This window comes from Galleria mellonella, unplaced genomic scaffold (genome assembly GCF_026898425.1).
Source record: "Galleria mellonella isolate WM207_F2 unplaced genomic scaffold, CSIRO_AGI_GalMel_v1 utg266, whole genome shotgun sequence".
In the NCBI taxonomy this organism is placed as follows: domain Eukaryota; kingdom Metazoa; phylum Arthropoda; class Insecta; order Lepidoptera; family Pyralidae; genus Galleria; species Galleria mellonella.
Genome location: NW_026442061.1, coordinates 4,388,575 through 4,401,980, shown reverse-complemented (window position 1 = coordinate 4,401,980; position 13,406 = coordinate 4,388,575). Strand labels below are relative to the sequence as shown.

General features: G+C 36.8%; 1 long non-coding RNA gene across 1 annotated transcript in view; it reads left to right on the top strand.

Annotated features, from left to right (window-relative positions):
* LOC128200757 (uncharacterized) overlaps positions 1 to 12,836 on the top strand; it is a 34,789-nt gene extending 21,953 nt beyond the window's left edge. The window contains exons 2-4 of the long non-coding RNA XR_008252862.1: positions 6,123 to 6,308; positions 10,629 to 10,832; positions 12,259 to 12,836. This is a non-coding gene — a long non-coding RNA (uncharacterized LOC128200757). The remainder of the gene's footprint in view (positions 1 to 6,122; positions 6,309 to 10,628; positions 10,833 to 12,258) is intronic.
* Positions 12,837 to 13,406: the final 570 nt, after the last annotated feature.

The following is a 13,406-nucleotide window of genomic DNA, read 5'->3' as shown; positions in this document are numbered from 1 at the left end:
TTGTCATAGAGTTTTTTAATAGATGGCAGTGGAGTAGTAATTCCACATCTGCGGGGGGAATAGATTGTTAGTAATGCGGACTACCAGTCCCATTGCTAGCAATATACTCTATCAGGTCGACCTCCACGTGGTCTTCCTTAGAAACCATCGTGCTGGAATTCAGGTGTATTCTTCGCGATTGGCTAATTGACCTGTATTTTCAGTCTCAACTATCATCCTTCAGGTCGACCTCCACTTGGTTCCCCCTGGAAACCATTGTGCGGAATTCTAGAGGTATAAATAAGTCTCAATATAAGCGAAGAGTTCTCTACGCTATGATATTAGTATGTACACTGTTTCACAGTTTTGGTATACAGAGAATAGGTATCGGGTAGAAATAATCAATTCCACGATGGATGCCGTGTAAGTTTTGTGTTTTATGGCTTGACACCAGCCATTGTGCGTGGCCTATTCAGGGTGGAAACGTCCGTGATTGGTACGGAAGACGTACGGCTGCACAGGTAAAGAATAATGGGCCATTTGACACAACATGCTTTCGAGAAATCCAGTCGGATATCAAACTGTTTAGAATTTATATAGATAAATAAATATGTTTTTTTTATACAACTTAGAATGGCAAACAAGCTGACGGCCCACCTGATGGAAAGTGGTAACCGTCGCCTATAGACATGAGCAGTACTATGGACATAACAGAGTATACTGTTTCGCCCATGATACCCCCATGCGTTGCCATTCCTGAGGACTCAGGTGTTATTCCTCTGTACCCTGTAAATTCACGCCATATCCCACCCTTCAAACCGAAACACAGACATGCAAACACACCTAGTATATATATCATCACATCATCACCATATCAGCCTTTAACTGTCCACTGCTGAACATAAATCTCCCCCTTGGGGGGTTTTGTCAGTAGTTGCCATGCTTGGCAGACGGATTGGCAACCGCAATTAGGCTTTGGAGTTTTTTTTACAACACAGAGGGTAAACGAGCATATAGCTCACCTGATGGTCAGTGACTACCGCCGCCCATGATCACCCATAACACCAACGGCATTGCATGTGTGCTGCCGGCCTTTTAAAAAGGAATATGCTCTTTGCTTGAAGATTACGTTGTCGTATCGGCTCGGAAATACTGCTGCTGGAAGTTGATTCTACAGAGTTGTTTTAAAAGGGACGCTGCTGCTCCCTAAACCCCCCTAGGGGAGGCTTATGTTCAGACGTCACACACATGATGATATGAAGACGATGAATTGTTTATTGTTTTTACAATAACTTAAAGACCTTCTTTCTTAAGGGATTGTTAGTAATGGAGACTGAGAATCCCATTGATAGCAATATACCCAACCAGGTCGACCTCCTCGCGATCCCCCCTGGAAACTATCATGGTTAATTCCTGATGAATTCGTCATGATGGGCTAACTGGCCTGTTTTCATTCTCATCGATTACCCTTCACTGGTGCTCCGCCAGCGTATCCCGTTAGCGCAGGCGGGGTTACCATACCATTTTCACCCATAAAAAAAAAAACATACAGTCCATTAATAAATAGTAGAATAATAAAATAAGTTACATATATATTAAAAAATGTATATATTGCCTACCCCTAAATAGAAATAAGATATACGTAAAATAAGTAGTAACATACATACCTACGTATATTGTTTCATGAATTTTTTATATAAGGAAAGTAGCAAACAACCAAGCTCCTTCCCCGGGGGTACAACCAATATTGCTCCAAGAATACACCGTTCTATAAATAACATAACAATTTTACCTGGAATTCATAAATATTATGAACTGAAGGATTCTTATCCCGGATATGTTGGCTCTGTCAAATAAGAAAATACATTCGCTCTACAAATAATATCTACATATATACTTCTGTCACGATAAAATTATACTCTTGTTACTAGCAAATCTCATTCTTTGACTTTAAACACTAATAAACTACGAAATATTTGTAGACATATTAGATTTAAAATACTAAAATGAAGTATCTATAAACACAAATAGATTACTCTATAGTAACAGATTTTTTTTAAATTAGATTGAATGTTGATAACCCCGTTTTCGCAGGGAGAAAGGGATTGTTAGTAATGCGGACTACTAGTCCCATTGCTGGCAATATACCCTGTCAGGTCGACCTCCACGTGGTCTCTAGAAACCATCGTGCTGAAATTCAGGTGTATTTTTCGCGATGGGCTAATTGACCTGTATTTTCAGTCTCAACTATCATCCTTCACTGGTGTCCCGCCAGCGTATACCGTTATCACAGGTGAGGTTATCATTCTATTACCGTTCATGAAAAAAAAAACCGTTTTCACTAACGGAATACCACTGAGGGATGATAGGCGAGGATGAAATCAGCTCATTCGGCCATGGCAAATTCAAGAATTAATCACGCAGGTTTCTAGGGAAACCATGTGGAGATCGATCTATCTAAATCCTGAATACATAGGCATCGGAGACTAGTTTTCCTATTATGTTAGGTTCGTCTTATAATTTCGTAAGTTTAGAAGTCAATATTATATTTAACTAACGGTTCTCGCGGTTTTACCCACGTAAATCACTAGGTAGAGTATCCTATTTTTGAGTTAGCATATAACTTACCTATGTTCCAAATTCTAATCCTTTCAGACGGGGGAGAAAGGATTGTCAGCAATGGATACTAAGGGTCCCATTGCTAGCAATATAATCAGGTCCACATGGGCTCTCTCTGGAAATTATCGTGCTGAATTCCAGGTCTATTCACCACCATCGGCTAACTAACGTGCTTCCATCTTCACCCGTTATCCCTCACCGTCACTCTGCCAGCGTATACCGTTAGCGCAGGCAGGGTTACCATTCCATTGTTATCCATTAAAAAAAAATCCTTTGAGTCTTTTAAACCAAAAAATATCCAAATATCTTCATAGTTAGTTTTACATTTATAATGTTCATAGAACTTCTATAATACCTGCATTTAATTAACTGAACTAATCACGACAAAGACTTCCCGATAGCTGAATACGCAACATTAAACCTAACATGTTACCTTCCTTTGTCTCAAACAGTAAACAATGAAACTTGGTCGCTGTAAAAAACCGAGAATATAGGCTGAACAGTTTGCAACGAAACTTCGGGACAAAGGGATTAATAGCCGGGGAGTGGCACCCTCGTATTGTTCGATGGTACTGCCGACTATTCGTGAGGGTTAGTGAGCCGTGGAGGCAAATTACATAGAAAGGCCGTAAATAAGCAAACAGGCTGTCATTAAAAGTTTCACTGGCTACGCCCTATCTGATCACACGGAGTCATCGGACACACCCATTCAAGATGGATATAGACAAATGAATTGAAATCATTGGGGTCATACAGTGGGCTGATGACGTTGTTTCCGAAAACGTTACTTGTAAAGGAAGTGATAAAAGTGAATTATTATAAAACAAACATAATATTTCTTAGCGTGTTAAAAGAGTAAGCACCAATGATCCTTCGGTCTTTCCTTTGCGACCTCAGGATGTACTAGGAGATGGCTAAAGGAATGAAACACGATAAACTAGATTTGTTGGATCCTTACTAATATTATAAATCTTGAAAATTCCTTTGTTTGTTATCTGCCTCTTAGCATCTTAACAGCTTAACCAACCACTATCAAATTTGACTATATGGGATAGAGGACAAAGACTCCTTTTAATTCTGGTCAGTGATCATATCAGTTCAGACATACAGACCAAGTCGCTGGTAAAAGCTAGTTAAAAATATGAGTTCTGATGATTTTTAACCATCAAAATCGTGACTTCCATAGTTGGCGGAAGGTTTCTACAGTCTGTCAATATCAAACATCTAAGGTTTATAACTCGTGGTACAGGATAAGTTTGCAGATGTACGCTAATGACGGGATAAGTAATCTTTGAGGGTATTGATGATATCTGTCCACTGCTGGACTTAGGCCTATTGAGGAGATTTTTAAGCAGTTACCTTAGTAGGTGGGTTGGCAACTGCAGTTAGGCTTTGGTTATGTTTAAAGAAAGACACAGCCGCCCATTACTTGACTATTAAGTTCCCTTAGTCGCCTCTTACGACACTCACGGGAGAAGGAGAGTCCATTCTATGCCGGACCACGCGGCAAGTAATTTATGGTATTTTAAAACTTACTCGTACCCCATTTGAATATTCACGATGTTTAACACGATTCAGTCTCACCATGACACCGACAATTGTTATGGACAATATTCTGTTATAGAATTCTGACCCATAGCCCAACCAACAATGAGTGCCAACAACGACTGCTTGATACCAAATTATAATGCCAACAAAGAAACCGCTTTGATAATGTGAAAATACTGAAGGTAGGAGCTTTTTATACATACCAATCGATATTATACCTTACAGTTAAAAGAAATAAGGTGTTCTTTGAATAAGTAATGTTGTAAATGAGGTGCATTATAAAATTTCGGTCAATATAACTTGTAATCTAGTGTGTGAGTGATCTTGGATCAAAGAACACGAAAAGGGTTTCCCTCGTCACACAGTTCGGACAATGGATGTTAGTGGAAATACTAGCTGCGTAGCGATTCACATCAATTCATTGCACGCCTACATTTGTATGCGATATCACCCGTGAAATTACAATTACAGTACTTTTGGCCGTTATCAAAGTCTTTCTTTAGTTGTAACAATGAAAACAAGTCTTTTTGATAAATTTTCTAATATTTGCTTGTATACTTTACACACAATAGTGGTGTTTTCTACACTAATACTATAAAGATTTGTTTGTTTATTTGTAATATTATTTTGCTACAATTATTGTTGATGATTTTTTTGGTAAGCAATATCCACTATACCATATACCAGAGGGAGACTTTGTACAAAAGTCGTTTGCTTTTGTACCTCTGTTACATTCGTGTTTCAATCGTGAAGCAGTTGTGTTTGCATGGCTGTGTTTCGGTTTGAAGGGTGGGATATGGCGTAAATTTACAGGGTACAGAGGAATAACACCTGAGTCCTCAGGAATGGCAACGCATGGGGGGTCTCATGGGCGAAACAGTATACTCTGTTATGGCCGTGGTACTGCTCATGTCTATAGGCGACGGTTACCACTTTCCATCAGGTGGGCCGTCAGCTTGTTTGCTATTCTAAGTTGTATAAAAAAATATATCAGCTGTGTGGTCTTGAAATTGATTGGGTTACCCCTTCCTTTCATGTGAGTGTCGTAAGAGGCGACCAAAGGAACTAATTGGTCGAGGGATGGGTATCAGCGTCCTTCTTTATATATCACCCCAACTTGTCTGCCAAGCGTGGCAACTACTAGCAAAACTTCTCTTATGGCGACGGCTTATGTCCAGCAGTGGACAGTTAACGGCTGATATGAACACGACGATTATATACAATAGCAATAATTAAAGATCCAAAGAAAAACTGACTTCATTTGTGACAAAACCATGTTAATGATGTGCGTTTGCGAACGGATGATGATGATGATGATGAATAAATACACCTAGTATTTGAAGCGGTTTAACTAGGGTAAATAAAAAATAAATAATTTTGAAGCGTTGATGTAATATAAATTTGATGTAATGCGCTGAAGGTTGTTTTGCAAGTAAGTTACAATTTGAAACCTGAAAGCTCATGTAAATTTCCCCTGCGTTATGATTGGCGTTCTCGCGATGTCGTGATGAGCGACTCTTGTGACTGGTTGATGTTGTGTGTGATCGTCTATTAATAATTTAGCAATCGTCCATTGGTTTTACCGCTGAAACCGCTTCATTATACGCAGCAGTGAATAATATTCATGGCATATTGTTAATGCTTTAATAACCAGGTATTTGAATTTAAAAGCTAAGTTAGTAAGCCAATTTTGAATTAGATTAAAATTTCTGTTGGACAAATCTGTAAATATCAGATAAAAAAAGAATTTTTTACATCGATTTCGAACTGACGGAGTTATGAGGTAACATACATAAAAAAAATTACAATCAAATTGAGAACCTCCTTTTTTGAAGTCGGCTAAAAAATAAATAAAGATTTTTCAAAAAGATGGATAGTAGATACAGTTTTATACACTCTGTAAGAGATACAAACCATTCGCCTTTGATGCCGATAGCTATCTAATACATTTTTAATGGCCATTCCTCTGTCTACAGGTAAACAGAGTGCTTATAAGATTCACGAACCAATTTCCATAGTAAATTCAAGATGTGAAGCAAACATCCCCCGAATCGAATAAACAAAGGGAAGAGCTCGTTTCATCACACTCAACTACCCATTCGATTGGATTCTTCGATGGGTGTACAGTGTAGAAAATGCAGTAGTATAATACGAATTGTGCGGTAGATTAAAAGAAATATTTGCTTGATTTGGTTATTGGGGGTAAGGGATTGTTAGTAATGCGGATTACTGATTCCATTTCTAGCAATATACCCTGTCAGGTCGACCTTGGCGTGAATTTACTGGATACGGAGGAATAACACCTGAGTTCTCAGGAATGGCAACGCATGGGGGGGGGGGGTATCATGGGCGAAACAGTATACTCTGTTATGTCCATGGTACTGCTCATGTCTATAGGCGACGGTTACCACTTTCCATCAGGTGGGCCGTCAGCTTGTTTGACATTCTAAGTTGAATAAAAAAAAACCTTCACGTGGTCCCCCCTGGAAACCATCGTGCTGAATCCCAGGTGTCTTCATCACGATGGGCTAACTGACCTGCCTTTTCTTTCTCACCCGTCATCCCTCACTGGTGCCCCGTCAGCGTATACCATTAGCGCGGGTGGGATTGCCATTCCATTATTATAAGTAAAAAAAAAAACTCTGTTTATCCTTCTCCTTCTCCATCCCATTAAACAAACAAACTCACTTTAGAATTTATTTTATAGGTTTAGTATGGATTCGTGCAAAATTTCATATTTGGAGGCGTATAAAGTTTAACTTAAGCTTAAAGTTTAGAACGTGCACTGTTCATGTACTAATACGTACTTATGTTGTACGCTATAAAATAATACCTACTTAATTTTAGTAAATTATCTAAATTATATTAAAATTTCAAATAACATATTCTGAGTCTAATATATAAAATTCTCGTATCGCGGTGTTTGTTACCAAACTCCTCCGAAACGGCTTTACCGATTTTTATGAAATTTTGTGTGCATATTGGGTAGGTCTGAGAATCGGCCAACATCTATTTTCATACCCCTCAATGATAGGGGTGAGCCAACCCAAATTTTTTTTTTAATTTTTTTGACAATTTTTTTTTAGTTTTATTTTATTATGATTTAGCCTTAAAAATACATAAGAATTCAAATTTTCACGCTTTTACGATCAACCCCTGTTGTTTAATCGCGATTTCTATATGCCGCAATAGGGTTGCAAGGTGGCAATCGAATATAATAATTGTAGTACGATAAATTTTCATGTATAGTTCTAGAAATAATGTTTATAGTAAAACAAAGTGTACCGAGTCAGCTAGTATTTATATAAAAACAAAAAAAAAATGTTTACCCAGTATATCCATTATACTGTGACAACGGAATCAAAAGCCGTAAACATGTTTACAACTTACCGACGATGACAATTTATTCATTACTTTCATGTTATCTCATTTGATAAGCTCTTCCGATAAATTTTGTTTAGTCGATAGAATCCATTGCTTGTACATATTTATTCATATCGAATTTACGAGCTTTCACATATTATATATAATCCTCTTTGACATATAATATATATATATATATATATATATATATATATATATATATATATATATATATATATTGGACAAAATTCTATTAAATCCCTGCTGAATTTCAAAAGGACGACTTTATACCTGAAATGTAATAGTTGTAGGTACCTACTAAACATTACTCTAATATTTTAGGTATATGTATATATATAACACAATCAGGAAATATCAACAAGGACAAATGTGTGGAAGCATGATTATTATATAAATATTCTTAGTTGTTTTGTATCTACTGATAGAGTCGGAGAACAGTATGTATGTATTGTTTATAATTACTCCTCTCCATCCAAAGGTTGCCTGGAAGAGATCGCTCTTAGCGATAAGGCCGCCCATTGCTTTCTCATTGTGATTATTTCTTGTAATTGTTTATATTTATAATAAGTTTACTATTGTAATCTTTTGGAGGAAACAATAAAGAGTATCTATCTATCTATCTATGTACCAATTTTGGTAACATTATTTATAAAATGCCGGTAATCTTAGCAGCCATCTACTGATACTGCTGAATACCCCCCCACTCCCCAGAGGAGTTTTGTTATTAGTTGTCACGCTTGGCAGGCAGGTTGGCAATCATAGGTAGACTACTTGGTGGCCAGTTTAAAATATTCCCTACTATGTATTTAAAAAACTATGTATCAAGTACTTTCAATTTATGTTCTGATATGACAGCATTTTTTTTAATGGGTGATAATGGAATGGTAACCCTATCCGCGCTATCGGCAAATGCTGGTGATACCAGTAAAGAATAATAGGTAAGGATGAAGCAGGTTAGTTAGCCCATCGTGACGAATTCAACAAGAATTGTTCACGATGGTTTCCAGGAGGACGATCTAATAGGGCATATTGCTAGCAATGGGGCTATCAAACTCCATTGCTAACAATCCCTTTCCCCCCGATATGACAGTATTTTTTAATGGGTGATAATGAAATGGTACCCCCGCCTGCGCTAACGGTATACGCTGGCGGGGTACCGATGATGATGAAAGCAGGTCAGTTAGTCCATCATGACGAATTGCACTAGAATTGACCACGCTGGTTTCCAGGGGGAACTACGCGGAGGTCGATCTAATAGGGCATATTGCTAGCAATGGGACTATCAAACCTCATTAATAACAATCCCTTTCCCCCCGATATGACAGTATTATCGTTTTAATGGACAGATGATCGAACAGCTAGAGGTTAAATGACAATACCTACCTATATCACCGCGGTTAGACAACTAAGGGTCAGCTAAGTGCAGCACACAGATTCTGACAAGATTGATAACGTGGGGTCAACACCTGACGCACTAACCATCTACCTAAACTATAATATTATTTGAGAATAATTACAGTAACTTTGGTACAGTTAAATGTTGTATTCGTATTGCTTATCGCAATAAACGAAGTTTTTTTTTACAACACAGGGGGCAAACGAGCATGCGGCTCACCTGATGGTAAGTGATTACCGTCGCCCATAATCACTCACAACACCAGCGGCATTGCAGGTGTGCTGCCGGCCTTTTAAAAAGGAATATGCTCTTTTCTTGAAGGTTATGTTGTCGTATAGGTTCGGAAATACTGCTGCTGGAAGTTAATTATTTAAATCGCCACACTTAAATATTCTATGCGTTTTTTTTTTTTTTTCATTTTAAATACATATTAATTTAGTATTAGCAGTGTACATGTTTTTAAAAAAAATTGACAAAAAAAAAGCTTTTATCGTACTGTATACTTAGAATTGGTTATGCGGTCCCGTCATAGAATAGGCCACTCCTTCCTTTCCCGTGGGTGTCGTAGGAGACGACTAAGCAAGGGCGAGGTATGGGCACCATCGTACCTGTTAAAACATCTCTAAAAGTCTAACTGCGCCTGCCAATTTGCCTGTCAAGCATGGATGGATGAACTACTGGCAAAATTCCACTTATGGGGAAGGCTTAAAATTGTATGGTATGTTGTACGTAAAATTTTCAACGGGCTAATATTTATATTGTTGCTATAAAACTGACGCACAAACCTTTTTAGATTTGTTTTATTTTGTAATTATTTCTATTAGTATTTAAACGTCACTGTACCTATATTACAAGTAACGTGTGTTATTAATGTAAGTTTAGCCTGTCAGACGTGTGTAAATACTTAACTATCAAATTAGAAATTTGATCCTGCATATGTATGGCAGTTTTAAGTTTGAAAAATAAAGAAATGAATTATTATTATTGGGAGCAGGGCTTTTTCTGGCAGAAAAATCTGTGACACTGCATACTTTTTATGATCTTTTGTTTTTTTTTTTTGTTTCGCTGCTAATACGTATCAGTGATAAATATTGTTCTTTCTAGCGATGTTTTTTATCTCCTCAGGACATAAAGTGTATTTTCCAAAGGAGATATATCGTTTATCTATTAATGGGCTTTTTTGTTATACAACTTAGAATGGCAAACAAGCTGACGGCCCATCTGATGGAAAGTGGTAACCGTCGCCTATAGACACGAGCAGTACCATGGATATAACAGAGTATACTGTTTCGCCCATGATACCCCTTATGCGTTGCCATTCCTGATGACTCAGATGTTATTCCTCTGTACCCTGTAAATTCCATATCCTACCTTTCAAACCGAAACACAGTCATGCAAACACAATTGCTTTACAGTTGAAACACGAATTGGACAGAAGTACCCAAGCAAACGACTTTTGTACAAAGGGCTACAGCCAAAAATGAAGTGCAACGGCGTTTAAATAATTAATTAAATTACTCCATGACTTATTTTAAACTATCTTGCGTTCTGAAGAGTCCACAGAAAGTCGTTTAAATTTATTCAAAACATTAGACATGCTGCTAACTTTGGTCACTATTTGGCGCCAGTCTGACAATATGGTCGACATGACGCCAATTTTAAATAGTCAGCTTACATAAATTGCCCTTTTTTTCTTTTACAGCCTTTATCTCTGTGCCCACTGATGACAGTTCGTCCTCGGTCTGGCCATCAACTATTGTTATTGAAACAAAAACTCTACTCCGAAGATAAGCGGCTTTGTTCAAATCCAATATTGCAAAACAAAGGGCCCCTGTTAATGGAAATATAATAACCATTGCTTCCACATTAACAATTTAAGTGATTAATACAGAAAAATGAGTCAATGGTTAGACACAACTAATTTGATTTTAATCTTTTAGTTAATTAAACTTCGACACTGTTATTATTATTATTCAATACCAGCTTTTCCCTCTTTTTTTTATCTTTATTTATTTTTCATTTTTTTTATGCAACTTAGAATGGCAAACAAACTGACGACCCTCCTGATGGTAAATAGTAACCGTCGCCTATAGGCATGAGCAGTACCGTGGATATAACAGAGTATACTGTTTCGCCCATGATACCCCCCATGCGTTGCCATTCCTGAGGACTCAGGTGTTATTTCTCTATATTTCAATCTGTATTTATGTTACTGTGTTTCACTTGAATTATTCAATTGTCATTGTATATTTTTGTTTATGGTGCAATAAAGAGTTAAATAAATAAATAAATTCATAAAGGCGGTGTATTAACAATAATAGAGTAAAAATGCTTATATAAAATAATAATAATAAATATGAAAAATAACAATATATCCCGAATATGAAACAAAAGAGATATTTGATTGTTCAAGTACCCTTATTTCAGAGGAACGGGGAACAGGAAATGTTTATTGTTTTAAAATTAGGTTATTTCGAAATGAGGAAAACGCGATGGATTCTATTTAGAAATTGGGGCAGCGAAAATATTTCGTGGATCGATATACATTATCAAGTGGGACGACAATTTCTTTAATACGCAGAGAAAAGCGGAAAATCAATCTAGTCACGTCTAGTCATTTATGTCTTAGTACCTACGTTGACTTTTTTAGTGCATTTATTTATTTATTCTTTATTGACCACATTAAAAAAAATGTTAGGTACAAAAGACGTGGCGAGAATTTACTGGGTACAGAGGAATAACACCTGAGTCCTCAGGAATGGCAACGCATGCGGGGTATCATGGGCGAAACAGTATACTCTGTTATGTCCATGGTACTGCTCATGTCTATAGGCGGTTACCACTTTCCATCAGGTGGACCGTCAGCTTGTTTGCCATTCTAAGTTGTATAAAAAAATAAAAATTCCCTACTAGACAACCATTGGAATGAACATAATAATATGATATGGTACAGGGATTTTTTAAAATGGATCATAATATACGACGGCGACTTTTTTTTAATAGATGATGATGGAATGGTAACCCCGTCAGCGCTATTGGTATACACTGGCGGGGCACCAGTAAGGGATGATAGATGAGGATTAAAAGGCAAGTCAGTTAGCCTATCGTGTAAAACACACCAGGAATTCAGTACGATGATTTCCAGGAGAGACCATGAAGAGGTCCACCTGATAGGGTTTATTGCACTGGTAGTTCGCATTACTAACAATCCCTTCCCTGCTTAACCTCATTTATTATAAAAATGCTTATATCATCATCATCCAAAAATATCATCATCATCAAATCATCATCAAAATCATCACAACTGTAAACTCGTTTCAATCGATCCTCAGATTGCAGTTTACGATGCAAATAATTGTATGCAACAAGAAGCGGGTTATTCGAGGCCAAGTGCTTAGATGCGTGTTGCGGGTAGGCGCATCGTAAAACCTCCGTTACGGCACGCACACAATACTTGCTGCGACGGTGTCAATCATGCACCTACAATGTGTTCATGTTAAGGGCAACCCTCTTAAAAAAAAAAACAGAAAAATAAATGGATCTAAACTAATATTGTAAAAAAAAAAATTAAAAAAAAACTATTATATATTGCTTTTAAATTTCTTCATCTATCGTGATGATTATTATTAACCTTTTTTTTATACAACTTAGCTGCAAACAAGCTGACGGCCCACCTGATGGAAAGTGGTAACCGTCGCCTATAGACATGAGCAGTACCATGGACGTAACAGAGTATACTGTTTCGCCCATGATACCCCCCATGCGTTGCCATTCCTTAGGACTCAGATGTTATTCCTCTGTACCCTGTAAATTCACGCCATATCCCATCCTTCAAACCGAAACACAGCCATGCAAACACAACTGCTTCACGGTAGAAACACGAATGCGACAGAGGTACCCAAGCAATCGACTTTTGTACAAAGACTCCATCTGGTAAACTATTATTAACCTGTTGACTATTTGTTATTTTTTAGTCCATGTTTCTTTCTTTACTGTTAAAGCGTTCTCTTAAAAGGATCCTAATGTTTTCGATTACCGTCTATTAATTAAGAAAACAAAAATATATTGAAAAAAAAATAGGATAAGTCTGTCATTGTACGTTAAATGTTTTTTTTTTATGTACGTAAGTACTTTATATTATTCTCAATTTCGTGTATAATATAGTATATGTCATATATGTGTAAGTATATTTGTTATTCATATATATTTATTCGTTTATATATGTAATTTTAGTATGTATGTATATCAATAATTAGTAGTACCACATTCGAGTATTCTGACACTTCCCTATGGTTGACTGGGAGAGAATGCTTTTAGCATTAAGTCCGCCATATACACATATTTGTACTAATGAATAAATAAATAAATAATGAGTCCAATATAAAGTATGTTCAATATTTTTTTATAATACAAAACAAACATTAAGTAACATTTTAATATAAATAATAATATATTCAGTTTTATCCTCAGCGTGGTTTAA